An 11,117-nucleotide genomic window follows, 5' to 3' on the forward strand; every position below is an offset into this window, starting at 1 on the left:
TTCCAAAATTAATGATTATTATGAACCAGAACTACGGCTCCATATCACTAAACTTCTGAATCATGGGGAAGCAGCATTCATATTTAGCAAAAGCAAGTAAAAAATTCAGAATACTGACCAAAAGCCGAGGTATTTAGTTTGACTTATAATAATAATTATTATTATGCTATTAGTAAAGCACAACCTGCCATAATTTGGCACTGAGTTCAACTTACATATGGAGCCTATCTGAAAAATAATTCTCCTGTGGGTGTTCACATCTCTGGGGGGATACACCTTAACATGTACCTTATGCATCACCTGCACCCACAAAACGTTTTATGCAGCAATGTAAGGCAGTAGTCTTTTCGGATATTCATGTAAGAAGAACTAGTTGATTAATTGTTAGGAGCCATCACTGTACAATTTACCAATATCTTTGAAATTGAACCTCTGCACCATTTTCAGTTACTACGTCCACACTGGCATTTGCGTGGACAACCAGGAGTTATAAAAAGCAGCAAGTCATCACCGTCTTCATCGACCACTTGCTGAGAGGACGACATTCTCTGACTACGCTCTCCATCATGAAAATCAGCTGCTTCAGAAGAGCACATGTGCACCACTGTGCATACTTCAGCATGAGGACTTTGACTGCAGATGATACTTGTAATGCTCGATCTAAGTACACCCCTACATCAGTGCGGAACAGAGTTTTGTACTTTTGGCGCTTGAATGAGAACCAAAATATTCTCGCCTCTTTGGGTCACTATCACCTGCCCCTAAAGCAGAAGAGATCAGATGATTCTGCAGGGTCAATCCGTACAAAAATGGTTAATTCACCTCAAGTGGATGAGCAGTTGGAAATTCCAATCCGTACAAAAATGGTTAATTCACCTCAAGTGGATGAGCAGTTGGAAATTCCTGAGCTGGATGATTATGTAATGCCAGAAACAACTTCATACCTTCAGTTTCAGCACAATCTGATTAGCAGCGCTGGAGTGCTTAAATGGAGAGTTCATAGCACTGATCACAATCACGACATCCTGGTATTGAATGACATTAACCTGGAGTCAGCAACTTTTCAGAAAAATCAGTTTGCTCACCTATGTCGGGGCAAATCCAGAAACACAGGAAATGTGTCATACAGCTGTACGTGCAAAATGTTCAGCACATGTGCTGCAATGCAGTTAGCTGATGGTAGTGATAGTACACAATGCTGTCATGTGCGATTTTTCATAGAACATATTGAGCCTGTGTATGACTCGCTTTTTTCTGGAGACATTACCTGCTACTCTACTCCAGTCACCAAGAAGATCAATGATGCCATGAAGACAGTCAACCATGTTGCTGTGAGACTAGATTCAGATGGTCAAAATCACCGTTTCTCTGTGTTGTCGATGGACACAAGGTCGTGTAGTCTAGTTACACTCCAAAATGGCAGGATCTCTTGCCAGTGGCAAATGTAATGCCACCAAGGGCCATACGAGGAAAGTGAAGTTGCTTTCAGAATTACCCAACTGCCCACACCTGCAAGCAATGGATGCAAATCGTGAACTGTGGAGTGAACTGTGTGACCTTCCTAGTAGAGCTGATAACTCTGACAGTGAAGACGATGAGAACCGTTAAGACCCCCCACCTGCAGTCTTCCCATTTAAAACTGAACTGCAGGAACCTGAAACTACCGCAAAGATAACAAATAGTTACCAAGAATGGTGTTTTCCATTATGGTGTGGGCTGATCACAAAACTAAATCCCATGACAGATTGAACATGAACTAATGGATTTATTCCTAGTCTGCCGGTAATTCGCTATATAAATAAATCTAATAAAAATCATTTGATGTGTGTCATGAATTATTATTTCCTAGAGTTTCTACGGGTTTCATGGAAGTGCTCTTATATTCTAGGAAATAGGAATTCAGGCCTGTTAATATTATTAATTGAGAACTATTTTTATTTTGCATTATACAGTACTTTGATCCAGCAACAGTGTGAGTAAACACAAGCCACGGCAGCTGAAAGACCCCGTCCTTCAAGCTGGTATCAAATCAAGGCTCTTTATCACACTTGGCAATAATGGTAAATGGATTTTGTAATAACTAATGTTATTGTAAATTGGTGGATTCCACGAACAATTCTGACCAACTGGGCCAAATTTCCTATAAGCCAAATTCACAATTGGCATTTACTGTACAAATAGTAGTAGTATAAAGTGTAAGTGGCCATTCATCTTACAGGCTTCTTTGTGAATGAATCAATTGTTCAGACCTGGCCATGTAATTGATACAAGTTTATTGTACATTATGTTTAGGGCAGCTTCAGAATGTCCATTGGGAGGCATCGTATCTTTAGCTACCCCAACCACTAATTAATTTTCCAAGGGGCCTCAGCATAAATTATCATGTTATACAGATGAATTATTATGCATTGAAGACCCCACACACTAATTTTAAAGAATTAATTGACCCCAACTTATAATTAAAATGAATCTCTGCCAAGCAACTTTTCCATGGAAATTTCTAGAGCAGCCCTTTATTATATTTCTCTAATGAACTGTTGGAACAGCCCTTCATTATATTGCTGAATGTTAAGACCAGATTCTACCTGGAAATGAGTGAGTACTGCATATATTTTTTAGGGATGCTATATATATGTCAAATTAATTACAGATGTGAGTCTTTCTGATGGATTCTTTATGAAGAAGCAAGATGGAGGATTCTTACCCTTCGAGATGTCCCCTACCTTGGATCCAGAACAACTCTGCAGCTGTGGTGTAAGTTTTTGCTTAGATTTGTAATATAACGCATTCTACATTCTGTTATTATTTATATGCTCAGAAATCAACTAAATGGATCAAACGCCATTAATTTCACATTACCAATAAAATCTTATATCCATTGACCTTCCAGGATAGGTATTGGAATGAAGAACAACTTGTCGGAATATTGAAACAACGATATCAGCAGCCTACACGGGTCTTTCTACAGAATGGAGTGGCAAAATTTATGGTGAGGGCTATTTTAGAAAAAAAATAAGAACAAGGGTAGGTTTGTCAGTGTAGATTTTAATGCTGGGATGATAACTTTCACGATAATGTGTATTATTATGGCAATTGGTGTATTAAATGGATGGATGGTGGGTTTCATGCGGGCATAGCTGGCCATACTCGCGTGAGCGTCACTCCCCGCGTCTAAATTGCTCGCGGGCCAAGTCCATCCGCAAGCGGCATATAATCACTGACCTACCCCACCATATAAGCCATATAAGTAGTCACCGAGAGCAGTCGCGGGACCGCTATGGAAAAAACACCAGTAGTTCACGTAATATACTTAGGACTGTTTCGGTTTTTATGAGCCCCCTTAATAAATGGAACAGCACTTAACATAAAACATCCAGCATATTCATCTTTTATATTTCTCTTACATCTAGGTGTTTGATAGGGAATGTCTTCCTGGCAATGAAGCCTGTCGCATCAGTTACGATGGTGACCAGGATGGCATCCACATCCTCTCTCTCATACAGCTGCAGAAGAAATCGCCTGGGATTAAATGACTACAGTCACCAATAGTCAGATTTCTCTCACTGGCTATTGTGCTATAGCCAGTTCAAGGTATTATTTCTCCAATGTTGCATTCATGAGCCGACAGACCTTCACAAAATGGATCTTATATAGGATCTTATTATATAGATCCCATAGCACAGACATCCGAACGCTTACACCAAGCCTACTCATACGTCAGGGATAGGACACGCCTAGCACGCCTCAGGAACAAGTACTACTACGACAAACGTGCTAGGCAGCTCAATTTCGAAGTAGGCGATCCAGTATATTACCATGATCCAGTGTTAAAGCCTAACACTATAAAGAAGCTTGCGTCACCCTGGCAACCGTACTACACGGTGATTCAGGTATTATCCCCGAAGAAATACCTGATCCAACACGAGATTACGAAGCAAGGTGATCTCGCACGTAGAAAATGTTCGGGCAGCGCACTCACACGCTAGGTAGGACTGCGGCAAGCCGACACTGCAAGAAGATGTGCCAACGGGAGTACGTCGCCAGCCTTGTAGGGCAGCGACATTGGCATACCCACCCGACGACGAGGGAAGTAGCGATGATAAGTTTAACGAAGAGGATGAGCTCCCTCTAAGTCACTTCATCACACGCGCCCAACACGCAGGTTTCAGCAGGCTCTACAGAGTACTTCCTGTTATTGTGTTGGTCCATTACGTTCATTATCTACTACATCATGCGTTCCTTGGTGGCCAATGACCTATTATGAAATTGTAAAGTCAATTTACGCTATAGCTATTGGTCCCATGTGTTTTTTTTAATTACGGTGTTAATTAAGGGGTAGTTTAACTAAGGATTATTTGGTAACAGCACATGTTTGCAGTGCTTTAGGACGACCCTTGTTGACATTGAGTCAAGCAAGTTATTTGCAGGGGGGGGAGTGATGTAACAGTGCGCGAGCACAATTAGTTTTAAAAATTGTTTATTTAGAAATTATGGTCGCGCTCACATATTACTCAGTATTAGCCAGCCGGCTAGCCGCCCAAGGTCGGGCGAGCCGCGTGTGCGCCCTTAGGCAATGTACACGCACCTTAGAACATGTACAAATGGCACGCCACGCTTTAGGCTTGAGTATGTCGCGACATGCGCTTTTCTTATCTGTGACATATATACAGAGATAGACGGCGAGCGAGTTTTCCCTTAGAAACGTTTAGTTTCTAGAAGCTTCGAGTAAATATGTTGACGAGCTAGCGCCAGGCGGGCGGTTGCCATAGAAACAGCCATGTCGAGCGTGTATTATATGCATGCCGTAATTAGCCTAGGCATATGATATTGATATATGTATTTATGTTGATTACTGCATGTGATGTGTATGCGTGCGTGTATATATATATATGATAGATATGATGCATGTGAATGCATATATATATATATATATAAATATGTATGTCGTGCATATGTCATATGTAATTAGCCTGTACATCCTATACGGATGTGTAGACATAATTAGCATAGTGTGTGGGTGACTCTAATGTCTATACCACATGTGTTTATAAGGAAAATGTCGGGAAATGTGTGGATATATATTATACGTATAAATGGTCTCCTATGCTACAACATAGCAGGTCTTCCATGTGGCGGCCTTCTCAGTTATCGCTCGACCGGATGTCAAAAAGACCCGTATCACAGAATTGGAATTTAGGGAGGCCTGGTAAAAATGCTGTAAAAATTTCTAACACAGAGTTTTGGAGTGGGATAGAAGGTAGCGGCCCCTAGTGTAGGAAATAAGATGTAATTGGATGACACTTTATACGTAATATGATAGTGTAGCGCCCCCTAGTGATAAATAATAAAGCCATTATAGGCATCTTGACTAGTGGTGCCACTTAGAATGACGTCACGGGCACGCATCCTTTATAAGTGGGTGTACGCCCGGAAGTGAGCAGTAACCCTTTCCTTTTTGGGCTAGAGTACGTGTGTTTGATGAGACGCATCAAGACTACGCGACATATAGTTTTAGTGTGTAGAAACTACCGAATTTGCACTCTTTTACCGTGTGTATGCGCAGCTGTTTTGTGTGCTTATATAATGAGGTGCTACATTTTATATGTGAATATAGCATAATATATGTGAATAATTAATGAGGCATTTATATATGTCAACCAGCCTCGAGCATAGCAAGATAGAGAGATATATATAAGTGAAACAAATCTCAGTTTGTCAGCATCTACTTCGACTCTTCATATCTTCTATTCTACATATGACTTTTCCTCAAGTAGCTGTTTAGCTAGCACGCTAAAACCTGTGGCTATAGGAAAACCATCACAAGAAGTAGCATCACAACGCAAGATTAGCTAAACTATACTATACGATCACCGAGCTCCATTTCATTTGTACACCTTAATTTTTTGTAATGCCCAATATACTCATCTTTGCTAGGTGTGTTTGATAATAGAAGAATCACTCATCAATAGGGTAAAATCACACTAGATGCAAACCATTGGTTTATTTTTAAGGTAACAGTTATTACAAGAAGCATTGCTTTATGCACCCAATCCATAAATGTTTAGGTCAAAATTTTCCTTTGAGAGACTGTATTCATTATTCTGGATTTTTTTTTCTAGCGTTGGTCACGGGCATTTAGAAATGAGGAAGGTATCAAAGCCCATACCAACAATGGACTGGAAAGACAAAATCGCGTCTTCAAACAGAATTTCCTGTCTGAAAGACCAGACACCTCACTATCGGGCTTGGCATCGACGCTCATCAACGAGTACGTGCCCAACAGGATGAGACAGTAAGTTTTAATATCTTTTTTTTGTTAGCTCACGTGAGCCAAATACCAAATTTTATTTTTGAATCTGTAGATTAAAGATCATACGTCACAGACTAAATGTGACATCAAAATCATGTGTATGCTTCATATGAAACCAAAGGTCTGATTAAAATATGGACATCACTGCATCCAAGGTCCTGACGAATTATACGAAAGAACAACTTATATTCACAAATTCTTGAAAATGGATTGATAAGTTTTCACCACACTAACACCATGAGTTTGAGTTTGAGTTTGAATCTTTATTACCCAAACATAAACAAACAATGAAATATGTATATGATATATATAAAAGTCAATCTTTAGTAAAAGGGGATCACAAAATAGCAAAAAATGCTAATCGAGTGTGGCTTTCTGAGCTTACAATTCAAGTTAATATAAAATGATGTTGATTATATAGGTATGGACACAAATGCTTCAATTACGTATGTATAAAAATTTATTTTAGAATAACTCTGGTGGACGGTAAGGATTATATAAAATAAAGATTGTATTATTCTAGCCATATTATTTAACTATTTCCTTCCTCAATGCTTTCTGAAAGGAGTTTACTGAAAGTTTACATCTGATGTTTTCTGGTATAGCATTCCACATACATTTCAGATCCACAAAATGTAATTGACCTTGTTCTGTATTCACTTTTGGCATGACTAAAGTTTTAATGGCTTTCTGTCTAGTTCTGTAATTATGTTCAAAGTATTGACAATAATCAGTAAGTGGATGGGGAAATTTGCTTCATCATATGAAGCCAAATATCGGATAAGAATTGGGGATCAGTAGTTTTTGATAATGTTTGCTGTGCATTAATATTCAATTTATCATTTGCTGTTAAGATAAATAGAAGTTTTTATGTGCTCAGAAAGCAGTAATTTTTTTTTCCCATAATGTGGAATTGTTATCACACTTTAAAACATTGCATACTTCTCAAATTCTTAAAAATCAGCAATGAATCTATTCAGTGAAAAATAACTATTTGTTAAAATGTATTATTTTTTGTCGTTCAGATATCTCCTTCACCCCCTCCACTGAAAAAAAAACTTGTACCAATTGTAATCAGCAAATCATAGAAAGTCATACATTACCTTAGAGCCAAAGTCCTTCACTTTGCAAAATTTTAGCTCTTGCTTTAAATTTAAACATTTTCAGCAGTGTCCTGCATTCATTCTGCAGATGCTTGATTATGACAGGTAACACTCAAACACTTGATGAACATGCTATCCAATCACACCAAATATATTTATGAACTGAAAAAATATAGGAAAAGTAACTTCAAACTTCTTCTTGTACTCTTTCTCTATTTCTTATATTGCATTAGGTATGTCATAGCCAATGTGAAAGCTGACACTGGGTATGGACGATTGTACGATCCGAGGATCCCAGCTTTTCTATGGGACAGACCTCCAGCATTTGTCCGTCACTTCATGGAGGGGTTGTCTTCATCTGAATTGATCACCGCTGGTCACATTCAAGAATTGGAAGACAACTTTTTTGATGTAAGTGAAAGCTCGCATCTTGGGAATACATTTTAAGTAATATTTTGTACAGACCTTTAAAAGTTCTAAACTTGATGGAGGAGCAATTAATCATGTAAATATCATCGGGTTAAGCGTCCCTTTTAGGTATTCCAGCGTAATATTTAATTTGACTAGTATTTGCCATTGTAGTTGCCTCTGACAGAGTAAGAGTTTAAATGTCCTTGTCTGCTTTAACACTAACAAGACTGGTGGGGTCCATTATGCCCCCTCAACAATTTTCGCAAAATCACAATGCACAAAGATTTTGCCACATGGTTACAATTACTTTTTAGCTTGAAGCATTATTCTTCTTTTGAGACCAAAGTCGCGATCTATACACTTGACAAATTTTGCGCACGTCGTGCCATCGATGGCTGAGGCCAGAAGGGGGGCCATCATGGACCCCCCAGTCTTTCGACCCTCTTTTAAGGGTTAAAAGGGGATTTTTTTTTAAACTTAGGAAAAATCATACAGTGAGGTTTCCCCTTTTGTTCTTCTTCCAACAGGTAAAAAGTGAAACATTCTGGGGAACCAAGTCATACAAGGTCTACCTGGGTGATGAAGCACATTCACCATTCTGTGAATGCGCTGACTTCCAGCGTGTTCACTTTCCTTGCAAACATGTTTGCTGTAATCACCATTCTTGCTGATTACTCATGGCAAAGCTTGCCACTCAGGTACAGGGAGTCGCCATTCATCCGTCTGGACAAAGCTGTGGGCAAGTTTGTTACTAAACTCCCTGGTGATGATCCCCCTGATGATGACACCCCTGAAGACACCTTCAACCAGACAGATGTTGATGAAGTGCATGTAGGTAATTGGGCATCCCTTCCCTCAAGAAAGAGCCATGTGAAACAGCTTGCCACATCCTGTAGGGAGAAGTTATCCCTACTCAAAGACGGTACTTATCTGTGTGAGGAAGAAGGGGTGCTCAAAGACCTGCTTCATCAACTGGAAGAAAGCTTGGTCTTCTTGAGAAGCAATGTCCCGGTCCAGAAAGGAATGCCTGTGAATCCAGACCTTCCTCGGCACAGGAAGAGAAAAAATGCCAAAGGTATACATTTATCAACTCACATTCGTGTGCATATACATACTTTTTTTAACCCTAATAGAGCCGGGGGTTTTGAATCCAGCCCCCTCGACATTTTGCACGATAAATTCGCCGAAATTTTTTTTCATGCTCAAGCTTTCGCAATTTTTTTCATTCAAGTCTTGCACAACGTTTGACACTACTTTTATAAAAATTGGACGCATCGTTCCGAAGTTATGCAACATTACGTAATCAACGTCGAATCCAAATTTGAGAATTTTCTGCATTTGTGTACTGTGGCTTTATTTGCTAAAGAAATTCATTTTGGGCTCTAACATTGCATTCTTTGCCTTTATTATAGTTAATATGACCATAATATTTATTGATATTCAATACTTTACGAATTCCAATTAAATAAAAAAACAAAGAAATACATAAGAAATTCGCAAAACAATCAAATACATAAGACATATGAGAATTGCGCAATTTTTTATTCAGAAATGTGTAAAATATTTTTGTGACAATATCAAGACAATTTGGAAACTTCAAAACGCCTTATTATGTTAAATAGAATTAAAAATGTGAAATACGCATAAAATTAACATTAATTTGCATAATTAAAAAACACTTCAATTTTCAGTATTGAAATTTCGCGAGTATATTCGTATTAACGTGGTCTATGCAGATGCCGAATTTCATAACATTTTGTTGCTCCGCGGCCGAGATTGGGGGGGGGGAATCCCCCCTCCGGCTGTGAGATGGGGTCAATAGACTCAGCCTGATTAGGGTTTAATTATTGTTGATAGTTTATTAATATAATCAATCATATATAATTAGTTTTATTGTTGTAATTGTCGTGAGGGTTGTTTAGTTGTTCTTGTTCGATTGCAGATATAACTGTCATTTTGATTGTACAGGGCCTACCGGCGGTCAGAGAAAATTATTCAATGCAAAATATTGAGCGTGCTCCATGTATATCAAAATATGGGATGATTTGAAGGAATTCTGTGCAGAAAGACTGGTTATATGGAAATTTGTCACACCTTTAGCACCTAACCAAAACGGATGCGCTGAAGCACTAGTCAAGAGCTGTAAGCATGCGATAAAGAAAGCCATCGGAGACTAACATCTAACTCCATTGGAATTTCACACATGTCTTCAAGAGATAGCCAATTTAGTGAATGAAAGACCAATTGGAAGACATCCAAATGACCCAGATGACGGAAACTACATATGCCCAAATGACATTCTTCTTGGAAGAGCATCTAACGGAGTTCCACAAGGACCGTTCCGCACCAGTAAGAATCCCAGACATAGAGTTGAGTTTGTGCAACAAATTGTCAATTCCTTCTGGAAGAACTGGGTTAGAGACGTTTACCCTGCTTTGGTTTCGAGAAAGAAATGGAGAGTCCACCACCGCGATGTAAGGATAGGCGATGTTGTGGTCTTAGCAGATCCGAACTCCGTCCGAGGGAAGTGGAACATCGCCAGAGTCACCGAGGTTTATCCAGGTCAAGATGGCAAAGTACGAAACGTCAGAGTTAAGACTCAAAATGGAGATTTCAGCCGACCAATTACCAAAATCGCAGTGATTTATCCGGTAGAGCCCTGGTTCCCAACCGGGGGTACTAGTACCCCCTGGGGGTACCAGCGATCACCACAGGGGGTACCTGGGACGCCTCTTCTACAATTTAAAAAAAGTAGTGCTATATAATAATCAGCGGGTGATTCAGGCATCTCTATCGACAGTGCCAACAAGTCATGGTTTAAAAAAAGTTAGTTTCTGCCATGCAGCAGCAGTCTTCTCATTGAACTGTCATTTAGGGCACAGTGCGCTTGATCGGAAAAATTCGCTGTACGACTGCATTAATAAAACATAAACATGATGTCAAAATATTCATGACAATACATCAGTGTTGGTTCTTCATTTTGCTTATGGTGGGCGAAGGGGTACCAGGAAATAGTGTAAAAAAATTAGGGGTACGGGGAGTCCAAAGGGTTGGGAACCACTGCAGTAGAGGGATATGAGAAAAATTAGCTTTGTGAGTAAACGGTGTTGGTATGCGACCTTCTGGCATAGTGGGGGAGGGGGGTTCATTCTGTGTCCTTTTCTTCCCAGAAATAACTATAGAGGGCGTATCAATCAGAGGTGCTGGTCTAGGGTGAGTTTTATAAAATAACGAAATGCTCTGATTATTATGATATTTACCATGATTGCTGCTATATAACTGATATTAATGTT

Source organism: Priapulus caudatus, unplaced genomic scaffold (genome assembly GCF_000485595.1).
Source record: "Priapulus caudatus unplaced genomic scaffold, Priapulus_caudatus-5.0.1 Scaffold2161, whole genome shotgun sequence".
Taxonomy (NCBI): Eukaryota; Metazoa; Priapulida; class Priapulimorpha; order Priapulimorphida; family Priapulidae; genus Priapulus; species Priapulus caudatus.